Source organism: Salvia miltiorrhiza, chromosome 1 (assembly GCF_028751815.1).
Source record: "Salvia miltiorrhiza cultivar Shanhuang (shh) chromosome 1, IMPLAD_Smil_shh, whole genome shotgun sequence".
In the NCBI taxonomy this organism is placed as follows: domain Eukaryota; kingdom Viridiplantae; phylum Streptophyta; class Magnoliopsida; order Lamiales; family Lamiaceae; genus Salvia; species Salvia miltiorrhiza.
This window is the reverse complement of record NC_080387.1, coordinates 44457476-44475117: the sequence shown is the minus strand read 5'-3', so window position 1 is coordinate 44475117 and position 17642 is coordinate 44457476. Positions and strand designations below refer to the sequence as shown.

The window sequence follows — 17642 nt, the reverse complement described above, 5'->3', positions numbered from 1 at the left end:
GCGTGTAACACACCCGCTAAAATTTTAAAAAAAGAAAGAAAAAAAAGAGGAAAATACATACATAAAGCAGCCGCAGGAAAGATGGGAAGAAGAAGATGGTGGAGCCGCTTTTGAAGAGAGATAAATGATGATTTTAGGGCTTTGAAAATAGAGAAACTAAGGGGCTTGTTGATCTAATTTACAGTTTCGGCTTTTGAAAATTAGCTTGTATTTTTGCTAAACTTTAAAATCATCCATTTAACTTTTTAATTATTTTATTTTTCAGTTTTCTTAATTACTTTAATTTTAATAATTTAAATTAATGTAATTTAAATTTAAGGAAATTTTCTATTTAAATAAGTGTCATTTAAATTAAATTAATGCAATTTAAATTCAAGTAATTGTGTTATTTCAATTTGTGACATTTAAATTTTGTCAAAAAAAAATTGTGATATTTAAATCAAATGAAAAAGACAAAAATGAAAACTAATTCATATGAACTAGCAAAATGAGTTAGACCAATGTAGGGATTGGCTCATAAGTGGTCTCGGAGCATGGATGAGTCGGTAATTGAACCAATGTGGATGCTCTAAGACATAACCTAAGAGCATGTCTTTGAGATACGACCTGTAGATATGTCAATTTATGGGCTTCTTGATACTTTGTTTGTTTTTATACTTTCTCTATTTGTATTAGAACATATAATTTGATATGCTCTTCTAGAAATTGATATTATTCCATATCAACTATTCCTCCCAACTCTAAGAAGTGCCTACTCGAAGCATGTCTACTTGGGAGTATATTTAATGTTAATCCTGTGAATGTGGTTTTAGAGTCATATCAATTTGAAAATTCTTATGTCAACATTATTAAATGTTGATGGCCCATTTTAGCTTTTTTTATTCTCAAAATTTGTCTCCCTTGTAGAATGTTAGGAGTTGCCAGCTAAATTTTTTAATTTGAGTCATTCGTTTTTTGACATTTGATAACTACTCATTTGGGTTTTACACATGTCTTTTCTTTAGTAGGTCAAATTTTTTAACATTTTTTGAGACACTTCTTTTATTTTCTATCCATGTCACGAGGTGTAAGGGAAAGATTTTCTTACTTTTCTCCCAAGCCAAATGGGTTTTCCCAAATACACGGTGCAATTCCAAGTCTAGACAAAGATTGGCGCCACGAGTAATTTTTAGTTACCCAAACAGGTGACACTACGCGACCATTTTCCAATACATATCCTTCCGGGAAAGCCTTCCATGATCAGGTCCCCTCTTGCAAGTGAACTTCTCTAGTACACCCACGAGGCTTTGGCCACAATTTGTAAAACATTAAGTTCTAACCAAAAACTCCTTCGTATCTTGAAAATGGATAAAAATGTTCTTTTATACTGTGGTCTTTTTGTAGGCCAGGATTGGAGATCAGACATGGTAGATGCTCTAGTAATAAAATTTTATTTTATTTTAGGTATGGATTGGCAAGATTTGCGGATCAACAAGAAGCGAATGATAGGTGCCAATATAAAAAAAAAAGGCTACTGAAGGGAATTCTAGCCAAAATAAGGTAATTTCACAATTTAGATAATTTAGTCATTATCAATGGATTGTCCAGAATATTTAGACTGTGAATTTACTTTATTCTATAACACATTATCCATGTGATTTTACGTGCTCGTCGATCACTAAATGATCTTAAATATAGAATTTTGGATATAATGGAATATAAATTAACAAATAAATATGGAAAAAAACAGATATATAGCAAACCATGTGACAAAACTATAATTTCTCATAAATAAAGAAACAAGGTTTTTACGAGTATACAAGTATCTAAAGCATACTTTGGAGTATACACACTCTAATAGAGTGTTGGTCAAGCGACCGATGATGTCAAAATGATTTAAGGTCTCATACCAATCAATGGCCCTTAGCTGCTCACAAGTATATTTAATTATTTTTTTCGCCTAGTAAATGAGCACATCATTCTTTATTTGCCTCTCTCGAAGGCTTTATAAGCAACATCAACAATCATAGTTGAAGACTCTTTGCGCAACTAGTGCATGTCTTTTGCAAGGTTAGCATCAAATTGCTTAAGATTTCAATTTTCTTATGTAAACTTCTCAGTAAAGAGCTTGTCAACCTCTTCGTATCAAGCTTTGAAAATAGCCTCATTATCTATCCAATGTCCTTCTGCTCTTGAAGGAAAATGTAAGCCACGCTTATTTGTTCTTTCCTTGCCTCAAAAGTATAAGCCATAGCGGTCAAAGTAACCCTCATCATATGAGCCTTAGAAAGAAGAAAATGCTAAAGAAAGAAACAATGTAACAATAGCAAAATAAATAGATAAATAAGTAAGTTAGTTGCATCTCATAACGGTTGGCAATAATATCGATATCTTCTCTGTTCACTAGCTCTGGCATTTACCAATCATCTCTCCAATGAAAGCTTCTAAAAAAAGTAGCATATTTTGTGTGGTCATGTCACAATGTGGTACCCCGATAAATTATCGAGAGAGTACCCTAAGGATCTGCGGCAATAGGCGGTGGTATTATTTGAATCGTAAAAGGGGAAGATAAACCTTCTCCATCAAGAGTAATTGTTTCGACAACATGAGCTGATCGGCAACGCATGACTTCCAAAATTGTACCTTCATTGTCTTCCTCTTCTTTGATGTCAATTCCAATTACACGATTTTCCCAAAAGAAGCTAGAGTTGTATGCTTAGTCTTTTCGACAAAACGCTCCACCTGTTAGGGGGTTAAGCTTTTTTAGATCGAGGAAGCTCGACCAACAATGTCACTTCTTCTCCGTTACCCTGAGCCTTTCTTTAAGCGACGGGGATATGGGTTGGGCGGCAATTGGGTGGCAACAAGAGCTGCCATAAAGTCGGGAAAAGTCTGAACTCACTTCATTTTGGACCTTGAGTCCTCTAATTATACTTAAATCATTTATATTAAATTTATAGCTAAAAGTATACTTCTTCTGTCCACGAAAGAATTTCATAGGAGAGAGTGACATAAGTTTATTTTTTTTATAAATTGAGTGTATTGATAATGGAGAAAAAATTATTGAATGTATTGAAAATGGTGAAAATATGTTTTAATTAGTAGTTGAGAGTGGTGAAAAGGAAAAAATAAGGGTAAATGATGTATTTATAAGTTATGTATAGTCCAAAAATAGGTAGAAAGTTCTTTGATGTCCCAAAAAGGAAAAGTATGAAGTTATTTGGTGGACTGATGTAGTATTCTTTAAAGGGTTAAGGTGCAGATTGCCCCCTGAACTACACCCCCCTAGAGCGTTTACCCCCCCATACTCGGTCAAGACACGTTAACCTCCCTGAACTCCCGAAACAAGGGTACAGATTGCCTCCCGCGTTTAACGGCTGTTAAACTTAATTTTTTAATTATTTTTGCGGTGGGCCCCACCCTAACCAAATGTGCAGGGTTTCTTTGCAAATACAACTTTATTCTGATGGCTCCAATTTTTTAACGCGGTGAAATCGCAGAGGGGGAAGTTGATGTGGAGGTCGATTCTCCCGGGGTGTAGGATCGACGCGCAGACGTTCTCCTTGCTGTTTATGGTGAAGACCATGACTCTCTCCTCGCTGCAGCAGGAGAATATTTCGTCCATGAAGTTGAGGACCCCAGATAAGCTCAGTGCCGTCGATTTATTCTCTAAATGACGGTCGAGATCCTCGATCACGAGCAACGACTTCTTCGTCGTTTGGAGGATGAGGTACTTCAAATCGGCGTCGTTTCTCACTTTGTGCAGAGTGATCTCGTAGACGCCGTAACTCAGAAACTTCGCCATCGCAGCTATGACCGTGGATTTGCCAGTCCCCGCTGGCCCGTACAGCAGGTAGCTTTGTTTCCAAACGCGGCCTAATCGGTGGTAAAACTGCCTGGACTTCAAAAAATTCTCTAAATCCGATTTGATTTTCATTTTCAGATCCGCATCCATCACCATCGTTTCCATCGTCGCCGGATGCGTGAACGAAGTCGATCTCCACCGTCCGTTTCTCTTCATTCTGTCGTCTATGTTGATAAACAATCGCACCTCCTTCAGCTTCCACCGCCTCAACAGATTCCGATGGCTCCGCCGCCTCAGCAGTTCACCGGCATCCCCGCCGCCCCCTTCTCTGGCAGCTCCCCTAATCGCGGCGACTTGATCTCATCTCTGCCGCCTCTGCCCTGAGGGGCGACAATGATCTGAGCCGATGGAAGAGAGAGAGAGAACTACCCAAAAAAAAAAGTTTAACGGCGTTTCAGGGGGCAATCTGCACCCTTGTTTCGGGAGTTCAGGGAGGTCAACGTGCCTTGACCGAGTATGGAGGGATAAACGCTCTAGGGAGGTGTAGTTAAGGGGGCAATCTGCCCCCCTTCTTTAAATGTTGGGTTAAGTACCAGATTCCCCCTATCAATGGCGTCCCTATCGCGTTTAGCCCCCTAACGTCATGGGGGAGAGCTGCCCACTACCTCAACGTGGCTTTATCACACCAATTTTCCCCCCGCCTTTTAACGGACGTTAACGCCGTTAAAAAAAATTAAATTTTTTTTTATTAGGGAAATAGGCGATGGTGGCAGCCTTGTGGCTGCTACTCGCCGAAAAATTTAGGACCGCAATGGTGGTGTGGTGCAGAGGTCACCGGAAAACAAGGAGGAAGAAGAAGAAGGCAGTGGCGCTGCTGTTAATGGAAGAAGAAGGTCGGCGCTGCTGCTGTCTCCGGCGAGAGGAAGACGTAAGACTGTTCCAAGCAAGAGGGAAGAGAAGTGGTTGGGGACGGAGGGGCATCGTGTGTGGCGCAGAGGTTGCCGGAAAACAAGGGGGAAGAAGAAGAAGGCAGCGGCGCTGCTGTTAGTGGAAGAAGAAGGCAGTGGCGCTGCTGCTGTCTCCGGCGAGAGGAACACACAAGGACTGTTCCAAGCAAGAGGGAAGAGAAGGGGTTGGGGACGAAGGCGGCATCGTGTGTGGCGCAGAGGTCGCCAAAAAACAAGGGGAAAGAAGAAGAAGGCAGCGGCGCTGCTGCTGTCTTCGGCGAGAGGAAGACGCAGGAACTGTTCCAACGATTTTTTGTAACGGCGTTAACGTCCGTTAAAAAACGCGGGGGGGGGGGGGGGGAATTGGTGCGATAAAGCCACGTTGAGGTAGCGGGTAGCTCTCCCCCATGACGTTAGGGGGCTAAACGCGATAGGGACGCCATCGATATGGGGAATTTGGTACTTAACCCTTAAATGTTCCATTACCTCTTATTTTTATACATTTTCAATCATACTTATATTATCTATTTCAAATTATACATCCACCCCCGAAATAATTCAATCACTAATTTCATTTAAATTAACTATTATACCAAAATTTGATTATTAATAAATCAGATAAACATTAAATTTATCTTTTATTAAAATAAATAAAAAATTTTGCAAAAAAATTAAAATAAAATAAAATTACACAACTTAAAAAATAAAGTACATTAAACATACCACCGTACGCATAAATTTATACCAAATTATGCTTTTATTAAATAAATCTCTTAATATGTCATGTAGTTTTATTTATTGTTCTAAGAATATCATTGTTAGTATATTTATAATAATACATTGATAAAATTAAAACTTGAAGCAAAATTAAATCAATAACCAACAACACTCATTTTTTAATATCTTTTTTTTTTGAGGAACTCATTTTTTAATATCTAACACCCTTACAAATACAAATACTAATTTCAAAAGCCATTCATTGAGTTGACTAAATGTAGTGACCCGCTCTTTTATATATTTTAAATCCAGTAATGAGTGTTTATTTTTGTTCATCAGTGAATGAAAACGGTTTTTATCCTGATATGAATTCAGCTTATGATCCTGAATTTATATTGTTAAAGCAGTCAATGATATTATTTCAGAATTTCAACTGACTTAGCAAAGTCACGTTATTTATTTAAGCGAGATGGAATTAGATTTTATTTTTACTCAGATTGTGAATTATTTCCGACTCAAGAAGTTAATTAAATCTGCGGATTTAATTTAGATATCAGAACAACGAACGAATTAAATCTACGGATTTAATTTAGATTCATTTTATAACTTATCGATTTTAGCGAAAAATCACATGTCGAAATACAAGATTTATTTAAATAAACAGTACCAAGCAGATACGAGCACGCGATCCATTTTACAGTTACAGAATCACCGAGACATAGAAAATACATCATTAATCCTACACTACATTATTATTATTATTTTTATCTTCCACTACTTTGCTCCCCACTACTTTGCCTACCACTATATTTTGCCCACCACTATACTTTGCCAATCCTCTATTAATCATCATCTCCACCATCCTGCAATTATCGAAGAGCAGCCCCTGCCTGTTTCTGCCAAAGTTCCCAGGGTAAGCTTTCTTTAATGCTTCCACCTTCTTCCATGGTTTCACCTGCAGTTATTGAAGAAACAAATCTGTAAATTATTTCAGTCATTCACTCTCTGCTGAAAGTTCCAAGAGCTTTGGCACGTTGATTCACTAGCTCAACCACAATAGCCAACTACACATTTTAAGGTATTTACCTAGCCCCATATACTGTATTCCATCACACATTTTCTGCATCCAAGCATGATAGACAAACAAAACCAATATGTGAGAATGAACATAGCAGCATGAAGAACCAGCAACATATAGCATTTAACAGATTTTGACCTTCACACCATAGCTTTACCATCTCACAACTGATAAACCATGTACATTAAGATACCTCAGAAAATTCATACGCAGTAGTTGTAAAGTGAGAGTAGGGAACTTAGCTTCTGAGAGGGAGGAGGACTGAACGGCTCCCAGGCGGCGGCGTCGAGCGGTGAAAGGTAGAAGACTCCCGACCTCAGCGGCGAATCTCGCCGATTCTGGAGTGCAGCAGCACGGCGAAGCCGGCCTTCCAGTAACAGCAGCAGGCGGCGTACCCTCCTCCTCCAGAACCCAGCAGCGGCAGAGCACGACTCGAACCCACCGACTCCGGAGGGCAACAACAAGGCGGACCTTTTCCTGGTCGCCGGAGTTCAGAAAAAGGGAGGGTAAGGCGGCTTAGCTGCTGCCCGTCGATCCAGAGAGAGAAAGGGAGGTGGTGGGCCGATCAGCTACTGCTATTGCCGTGGCTGCTGTCGGAGACAAAGAGATGAGAGGTGGGAGGCAGGGCACGGCGGTAGTGCCGCTGCTGCTCGGCCACGGTCGGAGGAGATTCGAGGGAGTAGAGAGAGAGGCGGATCTGGGTGGTGAGCAGAGAGAGAGTTGGGAAATGGGGGTGTCGGATCTGTTCAGCGAGAGGAAACGAGCGTCGGGTCTGCGGCGAACTCCGCTGCTTCGCCGGAGAGAGAGAGAGCCGTGGCGGCGGGTTTCGGCTGGAGAAGGGTGGAGTAATTTGTGTGTGTTCTGATGAGGGAGATCGAGGAAGATGGAGGCGGCAGCCTTCCAGCCGTGAATTCGCCGGAAGGGAGACTGCGGCGGCCGAGCTTTGAGAGAGATGAGGCGGTGGTGGTTACTTCTTACCGCCACTTCGACCGGTGACCTCGAGTGAGAGAAGATGATGGCTGATGGCAGCGCCCGTCGCCGGTGTTTCAAGGAAAAGGCGGCGCCGCCCGTCTGCCTACGTGCGTGTGTGTGTGACGTGAAATTTTCAGAGAGGAAGAGAGAGATGTTGGGGAAAGCGGCTGTGAAGGGGGATAAATAAGGGAGAAAAGGGTGTTGGGCCATTACATTGGGCCGGGTTTTATTTAATTATGTTGGGCTCCTTATTTGGGCTTTTGTTTCAGTGGGCCGAGATTTGCTTTAATTTTCAGTGGGCTTGAGTTGGGCTGGATTATTTCTTAATTTTGGGCCTTGGTTTATTTTATTCTGGGCCACTTTTAATTGACTTCGGGCTGAACCTTGATTTAAATCAAGCCCAATTGTTTTGTTAAGGATGGGCCTGCTTTACCTTATTTTCATTGGGCCGCAACCATTTTTCCATATTGGGCTGAGTTTTAATTTATTAAAAGCCCAGCTGCATTTATTAATCGGGTCCTTATTATTTCCTATTGGGCTGAGAATTATTAAACGGATTGGGCCTCACTCATTCTATTGGACTGCTGTATTAAATTAGTTGGGCCTCGCTTGATTTATTTTTTTGGGCCCAGCTAATCAATTATTTATTTATTGGGCCAAGATTTATTTAATTACTTGAGCCGATGAATTATTTGAAATTATATTATTATTTCCATTCATATTCGTTAAGCCTGATTAATTCTTACGTGATCATATGTCGAATGTTCAGTTTAACTGTCTTTTTATTCGGCTATATCAAGCGAGATTTATTTAATTGGCGGATTAGGACACCCTAAGAGAACGGATTAATTTTTATTAATTATCCGGCTTCATGAGATGAGACTTAGCTTTTGATTAAATCCGATAGCCTGGATTAACAATAGAAATTCCCTAATTATTATCTCAGAATAATAGTTCATGCATACGAGATTCATGCATAGTTAAATTACGCATTCTCATTTAATTGAGAATTTTCCCTCGATTTAAAGTCTTACGTTATTTTCTCGGATTAAAGGTCGAGCGCAAGAATAAGAGCTCGTCAAGGAGTCATTAATCTGTAGCAAAGCTTTGCTATGAGGTGGGCATTACTTTCATATATATCAAATGAGCTTAAATGTTACGTTCAAGCAAGTTATTTCATGACTAAATTAATTGAAGTTATTTCAAATATTGTCTTGCCATAAAATGTTTTAATTTCAGTATGATATCTATCTGATGTGGCTTTTATCATGTAATCGAATTCGGGTCTTGAGCAGTTGATAGCTATCCTGCCAGGGCTAGTGTACACCAGTGACCGTGAGTCATCTAGCGGGTTGGCCGGTCAAGTGACCGTGAGAGGTGGCCACCTCTCCGGCACAAAGTTCCAGATATGATAGATTACAAGAGAACTTAGACTGCAGTCGAACTTTAAGAATCACAAATGAATTTAGTAAGCTTGGGCCTCTTAGCGAAAAACTCCCTTGCTGTACTGTTTATGATGGCATGACAATTTACAACTTTACGAAGCATGTTATATTTCATAGTAGGCATATGTGCCCACTGAGTACTTTTGTACTCAGCCCTGCATATATTTCTAAATGTGCAGGTTGAGCAGCTGCCGATGGTGATGAAGTGACGAGCGAGATTCTTTTGTCTTATTATGTATTAATGAACTCTAGGGTTACATGTCTTCATACATGTAATCAGAACCTTATTCCGCTGCGTACTCAGAAGTTTTATGTTATTTTGGATAAGTCGGAGTTATCCGAACTTGCTAGTTATTTGAGTCTATACGACAAAAACTCCGTTATATTATAAATATCCATGTTGTTAACAATGATGAAATACGATCCTTTCTTGTTTGATTATTCCCCTTTCTACCCCGCTTCTAATCTCCCTCCATTAGTCACGGTTTCCCCAGCTTAATTATCCTTAATTAGGTCCGGTCGTGACAGAGTGGTATCAGAGCAGTTCATTTGCTCTGAACCCTAGAGTTAATAAATTTTTCTAGTATGATCACTAGTATGAAAGAGTCAGCCGACCAAAGCTCATCACTTCATCACATCGTCATGCTCAGCAAGAAAGAAGGTGGTAATGATTTTAATACATTGAGAAGTATTTCACGTTCTATATGAATGTACTGATGCTTACATTCAAGTTTTATGCTTTATTGATTGATTAGATATCTCAATGAACTTAGATGCGTTAAGAATGCATGATCACTGTTACGAGAAGAACAATAGAAGCTAGAAACTCAGTTATATTTCACTATAGCCATGTTGAAGAGCTAAGAAAGAGGAAGATAATCCAATGAAAGCAGTGCAAGCAGAGTGCCACGCACGAATCACTGAAGCAGGCATAGTTCTTCATTCAGATTGTTCACGCGAGACGGAACACCTAACCGACTATTGCCTTCGATGATAGTTTAAGTACAATATTGATTATAAGTGATGAGTGCGACTGATGTAATCAGTTAGCTAATTCTTAATAAGCTGAGACTCGCTTCTAGCCTCGATTATCACTAGCTATGGCTTGAGGATAACCTTCATGATTCATGTATGAACTTCAGAGTTAGACTTACGAGGGGTCAAAATGCTTTGTATATGATGTTATAATATTACGATTAAAGCTATCAGCTTATAGTTTCAGATATTCGGAACCATTCTACTTACAGTACCTATCTCAATAGATAAGAACATGACTGAGAATCCCTATTGATTACGATCACCTACTACGAATTTGAAAGACGAGATGTGATATGGGTACTAGTAGTTACCGACCATTATGATTGATCATAAAAGTTTACGCAAGTGTGTAAGACGAGAGAAGTTCTCGAAGATGGTTTAGAGTTTAATAATAGCTAGAAGCGCCGACAGTGGATCAATGCTGAAACAAAAGAATTAAGATTCTAATGAGACCCTAAGGATATACTCAAGATAAATATATATACCTTAACCTATCGAGGACATCGCCTCAGTTAGAACGTCTTGGATTATGCATTTAGTCTGGTAACCGCAATGAGAGCATTGACTAAGGTCATTCTATGACTTAGCATTACACATGGAGACACATACCCTATAAAGGTGCTCAGATGAGCAAAAGCTATTTCCTTATTGAATGCGTGATGATTCAAAAGGTTTTTGCAATAAAATGAAAGAGTGCTTCAAATTATATGGTTACATTTCAAGCGCTATGTGAAGAAACACTAAGTACTAGAAGTACTACTTTAAGATCATATAGAGGAACATTGTTGAGTAAGGTCGAGCCTACCTTATTTCGCCTATAGAAGATGTTTAAGGATTGCATTAAACTAGGAGGTAGACTCCAAGTTTGAGAAGCTCTAGAATATTCTCAAGGACATGTTCAAGATATTAAGAAGAAAGTGGTGATTTTAGACCAAATATACCTTTTGCAGCCAAGGAACAAGAGTTGCCAAGTTCGGAAAAGTATTTCCGAATGACTGAGAAGTAGTTGTGTCGGACCTGGCCAGTTCACATAGCCAAAATCTCAGTAGTCGTCATATATGGGTCTTTAAACCTATATATTTTAAACCTTCATCTGAAAAGCCAAACGGGATCAGACTATTAGGTCATTTCGTTTCGACCTTACAGTCAATTCATTTCTATCCTATGGTTATTCATTTTCAATTATTTGGCAAATTATTGAAACACTTTGCCTAATTGCCATTTTTGATTTGAATCATTGCGATCTACTAGCTGTTGGTAGATTTTTTGTGACCCAAGGACAAACAGATACTCATCAGATTAAATCAGTCAAACACGTATGCATCAACCCAAGGGTCAAGCACGTAATGCATACAAACAATCTCTTGTGCATTTAGTAGGATCTTATTTGTATATTTCGAAAACGATGATCATTTCGATGCTTTTGTATGCCCCTATGATGGCTTAGTTATTTTGACTAGTATTAGTACGGAGACGCGAAACCTTGGGGCGTTCCGTGACTGAGTACTTTTTGTGATGGCTTCGCTAGGTAGCCAGTTTATCATGTGTGGTACTTAGATAGGTCTTTGAATCTAGACTTTTATGATGATGTAAAGTCCTCATTGAGGCAATTTTCCCTATGTTATATATGGTGACCTTATTGGTTTTTCGCGGCAAGTCGTTCCGCTATGTTTTATTTATATGTTCGCTCAAGTTTTAGTAGGAGCAGAACTCGATGAGTTAAGGAGTAACTATAGAAATGATAGTATGTCCTTATTGTGCTTTAATGCACTGAGAACTTGTGTTTTGACCTAATAGAATGCCGCCAAAACGAGGACGACCAAGAGGAGGGGGCAGGATTCCCCGAAATGAAAGAAGAGACCCAGAAACAGGGCCAGAACCAGAACCAGAAATAGTTCAACCACCTGTTCAGCCAGAACGACGGATTGAAGAATTATTCTTGCGACAGAACCCACCTACCTTCAACGGGACAGGAGACCCGGCAGAAGCTGAAACTTGGGTTCGCGCTATTGAACGCATTTTCAACTTCCTGCGTTTCACCGACCAAGAACGTCTGACTTGTATGTCCTTTCAGTTGACTGGGTCAGCTGATTTCTGGTGGGAAGCAAGGATGAAAACAATGACAGCAGAGCAGTTAGAAAACCTGACTTGGGAACAATTCAAAGTCGGTATATATGACAAGTATATACCCAAGAGCTACCGCAAGAAGAAGGAAGCTGAATTTTACAATCTAAAACAAGGGAAGATGTCGGTAACTCAATACGACAGGATGTTCTGCGATATGTCTAGATATGCGCCGGAACAAGTAGACACAGATGAGAAGATGGCTGAAAAGTTTTGTGCCGGTCTGAGGCACGAAATTAGGATGGCTTTGGCAAGCCACGGAGGATTGTCTTACACTGAGTCGCTCAGCCGAGCGTTAAACATTGAGGCAGCCATGCCAGGAGAAAGACCTGCAACTGTACCTACGCCAGCACCTTCACATGATCAAAATCATAATCAGAATTTTAGAGGAAAGAGGAGATGGGACAACAGTAACCCGAACCAAGGCGAGAAGAGGCCATGGCAGGGACGGGTCTTCCAGTCACAGGGCTATGGAGGCCAGAGTGCACCGAAACAGATGGGAAATAACCAACAGAGAGCCCCACATTGCCCCAAATGTAACAAAAATCATGTGGGAATCTGTAAGGCCGGCAGTGATAGTTGCTATATCTGTAACCAGAAGGGGCACTATGCAAACCGGTGCCCGAATAAGCAACATGGAACGGGTTCAAGACCAAACCCACCTATCCAGGTTCCACCTCTGCGAGCATTTCAAGCTTTGCCCCAACCATATCCAAGGCAGCAACCACAGTATCAGCAGCCACAGCATCACCAACAGCTACAGTACCAACCACAACCTCAACAACTGTATCAGCAACAGGCTCGCCAACAACAGCAGCGACAACAGAAACAACATGAAAAGCCTCGTCATGCTAGAGCTTATGCTATGAGGCAGAAGCAGCCTGAGAACAACCAGGGAAACCTGGCAGGTATGGGCATGCTACTCAATACTCCTGTTGTACTTCTATTTGATACGGGCGCATCGCATACTTTCATTTCAAGTACATGTGTTGATACATTAAAACTTAAAATGGAAAGAGCTGACCAGGAGTTGAGTATATCATCACTTATAGGAGGGATGACGACAGTAGATCATGTGTGCTTGAACCTAGAACTGAACATAGGGTCACTCAAGATTGTAGTGAACAACTCGTATGTTATACCAATGGGAGATGTGGACATAATCCTAGGAATGGACTGGCTAGCCGAGAACTATGCCACCATCCTTTGTAACGAAAGACGGATATCGTTTCAACCCCCAGGAAGGGAGCCGTCACATTTCCACGGAATTAGTATGGAGAGAAGAAAGATAATCATCTCCGCCCTACAAGCAACAAAAATGATGAAAAAGGGATACCCAGCTTACCTCGTATACTTGCACGGAGAACTGGGTACTGAAAAGAGCATAAAAGATGTAGCAATTGTACGGGACTTTTCAGATGTATTTCCAGAGATTCTGCCAGGGCTACCACCGGACAGACCAATTGAGTTTACCATTGATTTGGAGCCCGGGGCAGCTCCCATTTCAAAGGCATCGTACCGGATGGCTCCTAAAGAGTTGGAAGAACTCAAGATACAACTGCAAGAACTTTTGGAACTTGGATTCATTAGGCCAAGTGTATCACCTTAGGGTGCACCCGTACTTTTCGTAAAGAAAAAGAATGGCACATTGCGAATGTGCATAGACTATAGGGAACTGAACAAAGTGACACTGAAGAATAAATATCCTTTACCAAGGATAGATGACCTCTTTGACCAGCTCAAGGGAGCAAGCGTGTTTTCAAAGATTGATTTGCGGTCTGGTTATCACCAGCTGAAGATTCTACCAGAAGACGTACCTAAAACATCATTTCGAACTAGGTATGGCCACTACGAATTTGTAGTTGTGCCATTCGGGCTAACCAATGCGTCAGCCGTGTTCATGGACCTCATGAATCGAGTGTTCCATCCGTACTTAGACAAATTTGTCTTGGTATTCATAGATGACATCCTGATCTACTCGAAGAACGAGAAAGACCATGAGGAACATCTGAGAATTGTCCTAGAAACGTTGAGGACGGAGCGCCTTTATGCCTAATTCAGCAAGTGTGAGTTTTGGCTCAGCGAAGTCACGTTTTTAGGACATATTGTATCATCAGAAGGGATTAAAGTGGACCCTGAAAAAGTGCAAGCGGTGCGCGAATGGAGATCAACTACTAACCCTAATGAGATAAGAAGTTTCTTAGGATTGGCAGGTTACTACCGGAGGTTTATGGAAGGATTTTCCAAAATTGCAAGGCCAATGATGCAACTACTCAGGAAGGGAATAAAATTTTCTTGGACAGAGGAGTGCGAGAAGAGCTTCCAAGAACTCAAGGAAAAGTTGACTACGGCACCAGTGATAGTTGTCCCAACAGCTGATAAGGAATACGTGATTTACACAGACGCGTCTAAAAATGGACTTGGCTGCGTGCTGATGCAAGAAGGAAGAGTGATAGCATATGCGTCACGACAACTTAGGCCACATGAACTGAATTACCCGACTCATGATCTGGAGTTAGCTGCAGTAGTGCACGCACTAAAGATTTGGAGACACCACCTATATGGAGTTAGGTGCGAGATATTCACAGACCACAAAAGCTTGAAATACTTTTTCGAGCAAAAGGACCTCAACATGAGACAGAGGAGATGGCTCGAACTAGTGAAAGATTATGATTGTGGTATTAACTACCACCCAGGCAAGGCCAACGTAGTGGCTGATGCATTGAGTCGTAAGACTCAATCTAAATTGGGAGCTCTCATCACTCGAGAGATGGTGCTCATAAAGGAATTTAGCAAAATGAGCATAGAAGTGGTTAAACCACCAGGGACGATAGCAAGCGTTGTGGCAACGGTACCTAACTTGAGGAAGATGATCGTAGAAGCACAAAGAAAAGACGAAAAGATGGAAAAACTACGGGAAGCGGTAAGGAAAGGAGGCGTCAAGAATTATCAAGAAGCATCGGATAATGCTATCTTCTTTGAGGGAAGGATATGCATCCCCCACGATGATGAGCTTAAGGATCAAATCATGAGTGAGGCTCACGATACCCCTTATACTGCCCACCCTGGGAGTACTAAGATGTATCAGGACCTAAAGAAACACTTTTGGTGGGAAGGTATGAAGAGAGACATAGCATCATTTGTGGAGAAATGCCTGGCATGCCAACAGGTGAAGGCCTTACACCAAAGGCCATATGGAAAACTACAACCGTTGGAAATTCCAGAATGGAAGTGGGAGCACATCGCAATGGATTTTGTGACCAATTTGCCCAAAACAAAGAGAGGAAACACTGCCATTTGGGTAATAGTGGATCGACTCACAAAATGTGCTCATTTTATACCAATACCGATCACACACGGGTCAGACAAGCTAGCTCAGTTATATGTTCGAGAGATTGTACGCTTACACGGTGTACCCATGTCGATCACTTCAGACCGAGACTCAAAATTTACTTCTAGATTTTGGATGAGCTTACAGAAGGAGTTAGACACGAGGCTAAATTTCAGTACAGCCTTTCATCCGCAGACAGATGGGCAGTCTGAAAGGACAATTCAGACCCTCGAAGATATGTTGAGAACAGTGGTGTTAGACAGAGGTGGAAGTTGGGAAGTAGTGCTGCCGTTGATTGAATTTGCCTATAATAACAGTTACCAGGCGACTATCGATATGGCACCATATGAGACATTATATGGAAGAAAAATGTAGATCACCGCTTTACTGGGATGAAGTGGGTGAGAGAAAAATTTTAGGACCAGACATGGTCAATGAGATGGTTGAGATAGTCCGCCAGATCAGAGGGCGAATAAAAGAGGCACAAGATAGACAGAAATCTTACGCTAATGCACGTCGAACTGAGTTACGTTTTGAAATAGGAGACAAGGTCTTCCTAAAGGTATCTCCTACCAAGGGGATAACTAAGTTTGGTGTCAAGGGAAAACTTAGGCCCCGATTCGTAGGACCTTATGAGATTTTGGAGAGAATAGGCCCAGTAGCCTATAGGTTGGCGTTACCGCCAAGCTTTGGAAACGTTCACAATGTTTTCCACGTATCACAACTCAGAAAATACGTTTTCGATCCAAAGCACATAATCCACCAAGAAGAGATGATCCTTTGCCCAGACTTGAGCTATGAAGAGAGACCAGAGGCCATTCTAGATCGAAAAGTACAACAACTCAGGAATAAGGCAATCACATCAGTGAAAGTCTTATGGAGACACCACGGACAAGAGGAAGCCACGTGGGAGCTTGAAGACAAAATGAAGGAGAAATACCCCGAACTATTTTAGAAGAAATATGCAAATTTCGGGACGAAATTTTTGTTAAGAGGGGTAGTATGTAGTGACCCGCTCTTTTATATATTTTAAATCCAGTAATGAGTGTTTATTTTTGTTCATCAGTGAATGAAAACGGTTTTTATCCTGATATGAATTCAGCTTATGATCCTGAATTTATATTGTTAAAGCAGTCAATGATATTATTTCAGAATTTCAACTGACTTAGCAAAGTCACGTTATTTATTTAAGCGAGATGGAATTAGATTTTATTTTTACTCAGATTGTGAATTATTTCCGACTCAAGAAGTTAATTAAATCTGCGGATTTAATTTAGATATCAGAACAACGAACGAATTAAATCTACGGATTTAATTTAGATTCATTTTATAACTTATCGATTTTAGCGAAAAATCACATGTCGAAATACAAGATTTATTTAAATAAACAGTACCAAGCAGATACGAGCACGCGATCCATTTTACAGTTACAGAATCACCGAGACATAGAAAATACATCATTAATCCTACACTACATTATTATTATTATTTTTATCTTCCACTACTTTGCTCCCCACTACTTTGCCTACCACTATATTTTGCCCACCACTATACTTTGCCAATCCTCTATTAATCATCATCTCCACCATCCTGCAATTATCGAAGAGCAGCCCCTGCCTGTTTCTGCCAAAGTTCCCAGGGTAAGCTTTCTTTAATGCTTCCACCTTCTTCCATGGTTTCACCTGCAGTTATTGAAGAAACAAATCTGTAAATTATTTCAGTCATTCACTCTCTGCCGAAAGTTCCAAGAGCTTTGGCACGTTGATTCACTAGCTCAACCACAATAGCCAACTACACATTTTAAGGTATTTACCTAGCCCCATATACTGTATTCCATCACACATTTTCTGCATCCAAGCAAGATAGACAAACAAAACCAATATGTGAGAATGAACATAGCAGCATGAAGAACCAGCAACATATAGCATTTAACAGATTTTGACCTTCACACCATAGCTTTACCATCTCACAACTGATAAACCATGTACATTAAGATACCTCAGAAAATTCATACGCAGTAGTTGTAAAGTGAGAGTAGGGAACTTAGCTTCTGAGAGGGAGGAGGACTGAACGGCTCCCAAGCGGCGGCGTCGAGCGGTGAAAGGTAGAAGACTCCCGACCTCAGCGGCGAATCTCGCCGATTCTGGAGTGCAGCGGCACGGCGAAGCCGGCCTTCCAGTAACAGCAGCAGGCGGCGTACCCTCCT

General features: G+C 40.8%; 2 long non-coding RNA genes across 2 annotated transcripts; both read right to left on the bottom strand.

The window, feature by feature from the left end:
• Positions 1-6080: 6080 nt before the first annotated feature.
• On the bottom strand, positions 6081-6869 carry LOC130985171 (uncharacterized). The gene is made up of 2 exons (XR_009088909.1): positions 6535-6869; positions 6081-6403 (listed from the first exon to the last, which is right to left on the bottom strand). It is a non-coding gene; the product is annotated as an uncharacterized LOC130985171 (long non-coding RNA).
• Positions 6870-16795: 9926 nt separating this feature from the next.
• Positions 16796-17295, bottom strand: LOC130985166 (uncharacterized). The gene is made up of 2 exons (XR_009088908.1): positions 17250-17295; positions 16796-17118 (listed from the first exon to the last, which is right to left on the bottom strand). It is a non-coding gene; the product is annotated as an uncharacterized LOC130985166 (long non-coding RNA).
• Between the last annotated feature and the right edge of the window lie 347 nt (positions 17296-17642).